This window comes from Myotis myotis, unplaced genomic scaffold (assembly GCF_014108235.1).
Source record: "Myotis myotis isolate mMyoMyo1 unplaced genomic scaffold, mMyoMyo1.p scaffold_m19_p_7, whole genome shotgun sequence".
NCBI lineage: Eukaryota > Metazoa > Chordata > Mammalia > Chiroptera > Vespertilionidae > Myotis > Myotis myotis.
In genome coordinates, this window is record NW_023416379.1 from 49,905,835 (window position 1) to 49,912,500 (window position 6,666).

The window sequence follows — 6,666 nt, forward strand, 5'->3', positions numbered from 1 at the left end:
TTTTTTTTTTTTTTTTTTTACCTTTGTTCCTGCTCCTTTCTTCACCTGGAATGCTACCCACTGAGATTTCTCCCTATTATAAGTCTTTGTGTTCTTTAAGGCTCAGTCACAAAACATGCCTTGCTGACCCTAGCTCTCCTAGCTGAACATCATTGTTCCTCCTTGAATAATAGTTTTCGGTTTGTTTGTTTTTTACTGTGTGAGTGGTATAAATTGCATCCTACAACATTTTGTTTTTAAAATGTGAAGACTTGAGGCCAGGCATTGTATTTCTCACATCTTTGCAAAGTCTATCACTGTGCTTTAGAATTAGCATGTTAAGGTATTTGAAAATATATAGTGAAGGCATAAAAAATACATAGAACACAGAAAAATGTTTTAATTTATGGAAAGCTAGTTTCCTTTACCTAGCTAATACTGCCAACTGTCATGAGTTTAACTTTTTTTCTTCATTTACATTTAAACATGTATATGTTTTTATGATACATATTAGATAACGGAAACTTCCAGAAAAAAACAGTTATTTTATTAAGCTTGTACCTAATTCGAAAAGTAGCCAAGATATTCAGAAAGGTCATATAATTTTTGTCCTAAGTGTATAATCAAAACCTATATGTCTAAGAAAACCAGGCAGGCTTTACTTTTAATAACAACTCGTCTAAATTTTGGAAATTGTCCAGGAAAATACAGGCTGCCCTAACAGCCAAGTTTCCCACCAATTTTCAGCCAGCAGTCAATGCTGAGAAATGAAGGCAGGGATTGCTTTTATATTCTAAAGCTTCATTATCCTTTAAGCAAACAAATGACAATCAAGCATACTTCCAGCAAATATACTTTCCTTGTACTGACCTCCACAAAATCATCCATGAGACAGCAACTATGATTTCTTTAGATTAAAAGGTTCTGCTAGACTTGAGGTAATTATTAGAGTAATAGAGATATCTAACAATGCAACCATAAAATAATAAATGCATCAAAAATAATCAGATTTAAGAAAGGCTCATCTGAGTTATTCTAGAAATTGTGATTTTGTGGTTCCAGAGAAATTCTAGTACTTGTTCAATTCTGGCATTGGATAAAGCAAGTTTGAGAATTCTCTTTTTTTAGATAAAAAGAGAAAAGCAAAGATAAATGCAAAATCTAGTGTCACTATACATTTCACTCACTGTTCTCATTTTATTTCAAGGTCTCAGCTAGTAGTCTGTTGTGTCTAGAATTAATCTGTGAGAAGACTGCTTAGAAAGGCGAGACTTGAGATGAAATCAGTTTAATTTATAATTCAGGTTGAAGGGGAAATGGGAGAAGTACAGGGAAGGACGGTTACATCAACATTTATGGAGGGTAAGCGTGACTCTTGAAAAAAAAACAACATCAGGCCTTTGCTGTTCTGCTAGGACATTGTTGTAATGAGTGCAGGCTGATGCACAACATTTGGCCGTGCTTCTAACAGATTTCAATTTTTTGCAGTTTAAAGAATAAAAGATGGTAAAACTATTGAGAGGGGTGAGCTTTAATATCTCAATAAAATATTTCTTTTCTATTTTGCCCTTATCCTCCCCTGTTTCTTCCCCTAGAAGTTGATTTTTTAAAACTGTGATTTAAAAATGACCTTATTTGATTTTTCTTTCCCAGGATGTTGAACACACCCCACTTCAAATGTGCTTACTATGCGTATCTATACTGATGACAGTTATATGATATTAGAGGCCCAATGCACAAATTCGTGCATGGGTGGGGTCTCTCTCTGGGTGGCCTGCAGGGATCAGGCCAAAACCCCACAGTCCGATGCTGCCTGCAGCTCCTACCTGTCGCTCCCACTCATCCTGGCCCCACTATGCCTGCAGCGGGCTTGAGCCCAATCAGTCCCTAGAGAGGCTTGTGCTGCTGCAGCAGTGCTCACCAGCCATGAGCCCTGTATCTGGCATCCTCCCAAGGGGAGTGGCCTGCTGGATTGGGTTGGAACTGGCACTCTGACATCCCCTGAGGGGTCCCAGATTGCGAGAGGATGCAGGTCAGGCTGAGGGACCCCACCGGTGCACCCCGGCTGGGGAGGGACCGTGAGAGGGGTCCAGGGCATGTCTGGCCTGTCTCGCTCAGGACAGGATCCCAGCAGCAAGCTAACCAATGGGTCAGAGCGTCTGCCCCCTGGTGGTCAGTGCACATAATAGAGAGCAGTTTAACAGCCTGAGCATATCATTAGCATATTATGCTTTGATTGGTTGTTCTGTTGTTCTGCCGTTCAGTCAAATTGCATATTACTTTTTTATTCTATAGGATTAGCTCTCTCCTCATTATTCTCTACCTCCAGAGAGTACATCCTCATCATGTGTAAAATAAACCTAAACTTTAAAGAAGTCTGAAGGAACAATTAATATGGCACTTAGTTCTTCTTTATAAGTTTCTACCTTATAAAAGTAGAAAGGCAGGTTAATAATACAGGAATATGGTGAATGCTTTGCAAAATATTTTTAAAATGTTTACTGAAATGCACTTGAAAAATGAAACTGTATTATAAAAGAGATCATTGGTTTGGAAATCAGTTTTATTCAAGATTTTATTGATATTCAAGGCAAACACAAACAACTCTTAAATTCTGAACATACTTTCTAGAAAGCTATAGCCATTTAAATAAATAACTGAACATATAACTGAATCATCCAGATGTGACTTTCAGGATGAGAGCCCCTTGGCCTGGGTGTCAGTGTCCCCATTCCCATCACCTTCTGCTGTCTGTGAATGCTGCCCCTGAGAAGAGCATGATGGGAGCCCTGCTGGTGGAACTCAGGACAGACAGATATTTTTGTCTTCAAATATCGACATCATTTGGAATTACTGACAATTGCCTTTGTACTTACACAATGGAATTACTGTAAGAAATGTTATCTTGGGAATTTTAATAGAAAGAATTATAGCTTTAAAATCTGCATAAAATTTATTATGCATTATTATAAAATTATTTCTGAATCACCTGGGGAAATTTAAAATTTTTTCAAAATTGCCCAGGGAGATTTGAAATAGTCCCTATGGGAATTTTCTTGTAAATCAGTTTTAACCTTCAGACAGGAATGGGGCTAGGACAGAGGTGAAGTAGGAGAAGAATTAAAACAGTGGTCAAATAGTCATTCCCATGTAACAAGTAGGGCACTTAACAACTGTTTTCTTTGTAGCACTAAAGGGCATTCATTGCCATGACAAAATGTTCTATGTATAAACTCACATTGGAAAATCACTATGTCTTGATTGCATTCATCTACCCATCAGGGATTTATAACTGAGATATAAATATTTCATTGAATTTTTAATAAAACCTTAATGTGCATGATATACAGAGAGAGCGCTACTACTTGAAAGCCCTGATATATGGAAACTGCAGCAGTTGTGAGGTGGATCAATAAATTTCATGACTTTGTGTTATGAGGATTAGGTATCATCTTGTCATTTACTATCCATTTCTCAAAAGAAAATAGCTACAATTAGAGTCCTAGGCTGTTTTTGGTAAGAAACCAAATGTCTCCCAGACATATGACTGAGGCTCTTTGGAGTATTCTGTCTATTACCTGACACCTTTTTTTTTTTTTTTTAGAATTTCAGTTTTGCCCTGATTAACATAAGGACAGTGGAATACAGCATATCCCTGTAGTATATCATAAAACAAGATGGTCAGTAGAGCCAGAACATTAATCTCTGAGGAACTAGAATTTCTAGAGAATATCCAAGATGATGTAAATTTTATGATACCAAGTGACAAGATCCCATGAGTTGCAAACCCGTTTATTAATGGCACATAGAAAGTAAGATCACAATGTTTCTAAGAATTTCTGCTGCAGAGTTGTCCGGTGCTGAATTTATTCATCTTTAAAATGACATCCTTGCCGAAACCGGTTTGGCTCAGTGGATAGAGCGTCGGCCTGCGGACTGAAAGGTCCCATGTTCGATTCCAGTCAAGGGCATGTACCTGGGTTGCGGGCATATCCATATCCCCAGTGGGAGATGTGCAGGAGGCAGCTGATCGATGTTTCTCTCTCATAGATGTTTCTAACTCTCTATCTCTCTCCCTTCCTCTCTGTAAAAAAATCAATAAAATATATTTTAAAAAAATAAAATAAATAAAATGACATCCTTGAATTGAATTATTTCTAAGGGGTTTTTGTTGTTGTTGTTCCAAAATGCATTTTTTTTTCACGCTGTGCTTAGAAGCTATACATGAAATTTAAACCACACTAGGCTCTAGAGAAAAAATCCCCTGAGAGCTTCTATTTTATTTTATCTTATTGGTAGAAAGGCCCTGTAAACAGTATAAACCAGCCGTGGGCAAACTACGGCCTGCGGGCCGGATCCGGCCCATTTGAAATGAAAAAAAACTAAAAAAAAAAAAAGACCGTACCCTTTTATGTAATGATGTTTACTTTGAATTTATATTAGTTCACACAAACACTCCATCCATGCTTTTGTTCCGGCCCTCCGGTCCAGTTTAAGAACCCATTGTGGCCCTCGAGTCAAAAAGTTTGCCCACCCCTGGAAACCCATGGGCCAAGAGAAGCAGGTGAGCAGATATATCACTAAAGCTTTCCTTATAATATTAATGTCTGTTTTTATAGTTCAAAATTAGAGAGATTTTCTAGAATTCAGAATCTGGCCGATATATCAGTAGAGTCATATTATGTTTTAATGAGATTCCAAACATTTATGTGTGATGGTATGTGCTCTGTAAATTGGATAACATTGCAAAGTACTTCAGTGGAAAATATAAATTATTTATGTACTTCTTGACCTAAAGTACTCAATGGGTTTAGTGAGTGTGCATGGATATTCATTCTCTATTTTTGTAAAATGTCTTATGCTGAAGAATAGCTAAACACCTACACATTTGGTCATATTGTTTTGTCCTTTGAGTAATGGGTATTAATTGTATGTATAAGGTGGCCTTGAATATATACTATGAAAAAAAATGTGTCCAATATGATGTGCCAAACTCAGTTGGTTTACATACTCTGTTGACATCATTCTGAAGATTAACCAAAATTTATTGTTGGATTCTGTGTATTTTCCTGGAGAATAAATATTAAACTTGTTCTTACTCAGTTTTTAAAAAATTATTATTGACTTTAGAGAGAGGAAGTGGGAGAAAGAGAGAGAGAAACGGAGAGAGAGAGAAACATCAATATGAGAAAGAAACATCGGTTGGTTGTCTCCTGCACATGCGCTGACCAGGCATTGAACCTGCAACCTGGGCATGTGCCCTGACTGGGAATCGAACCCACCACATTTTGGTGTATAGGCCGATGCTCCAACCAACTGAGCCACATGGACCAGGGCACTCAGTTTTTAAAAGAGTATTTCCTGCTTCGCATTTGGGGACACAGCTTTTGGCGCCCGGCCCAGCTTCTTTCAAAATGTCTCCTGTTCTCGAAATTCTGTGCAAGCTGGGCTTGGAGGGCGATCGCTCCACACCTGTACGTGTGTATGGGTCAGTCAGAGCCTGCCCCAACTTTGATGCCCGCCGGGACGCTTTGCACATTGAAAGGGCCATCAAGACCAAAGGGGTGGATGAGGTCACCATGTCAACGTTTTGACCAAGCGCAGCAGTGAACAGAGGCGGGATATTGCTTTCGCCTACCAGGGAAGACCGAAAAGGAACTTGCATCAGCGCCAAGCCAGCCCTGTCCGGCCCCCTGGAGACCGTGACTCTGGGCCTCTTGGAAACGCCTGCTCATACAATGCTCCTGAGCTGAAGGCCTCCATGTCAGGGCTGGGCACTGAGGACTCTCTCACTGAGATCATTGGCTCCAGGACCAGCCAGGAGCTACGGGAAACTAACAGAGTCTACAAGGAAATGCACAAGACTAATCTGGAGAAAGACACTATTTCCGACACATCTGGCGACTTCCACAAGCTGATGCTGCCCTTGCAAAGGGTAGAAGAGCAAAGGGCGGCTCTGTCATCGATTATGAGCTGCTTGACCAAGATGCCCAGGATCTCTGTGATGCTGGAGTGAAGAGACAGGAACTGATGTTGCCAAGTGGATCAGCATCATGACCGTGTCCCACCTCCAGAAAGTATTTGACAAGTACAAGAGCTACAGCCCTTGTGACATGTTGCAGAGCATCAAGAAGGAAGTCAAGGGAGACCTGGGAAATGCTTTCCTGAACCCGGTCCACTGTACCCAGAACAAGCCCTTATAGTTTGCTGAGCGACTGTACGACTCCATGAAGGGCAAGGGGACACGCGGCAAGGTCCTGATCAGAATCATGATCTCCGCAGTGAAGTGGACATGCTGAAGATCAGGTCTGAATTCAAGAGGAAGTACGGTAAGTCCCTGCACCATTACATCCAGCAAGACACCAAGGGTGACGGCCAGGAAGCGCTGCTGTGCCTGTGTGGCGGGGATGACTGAGCCCGCAGCTGCCCGAGTGCCCAGGAGTGGTGCTCCTATGCCGGGGTCTAACCCCAGCAGGTCCAGGGGTCCCCAAAGGTGTGGATGGAGTTGGCGAAGAAGGAATGACACGGAGACAGTATTCAGTTGATCAGCAGCCTAGCCAGGATCTCCAGCCAGGATCTCCAGCCAAGTTCTGGTCTGGATCTCCAGAGAGGTTCTGCTTAGGATCTCCAGCTAGGTTCTGTGTCCATGTTCTCTTGCTAGGTTCTCCAGGTTCTCCAGCCAGGTTC

General features: G+C 40.9%; 1 pseudogene; it reads left to right on the plus strand.

Annotated features, from left to right (window-relative positions):
• Window positions 1-5,363: 5,363 nt before the first annotated feature.
• On the plus strand, window positions 5,364-6,394 carry LOC118660644 (annotated as a pseudogene).
• The last annotated feature ends 272 nt before the right edge of the window (window positions 6,395-6,666 follow it).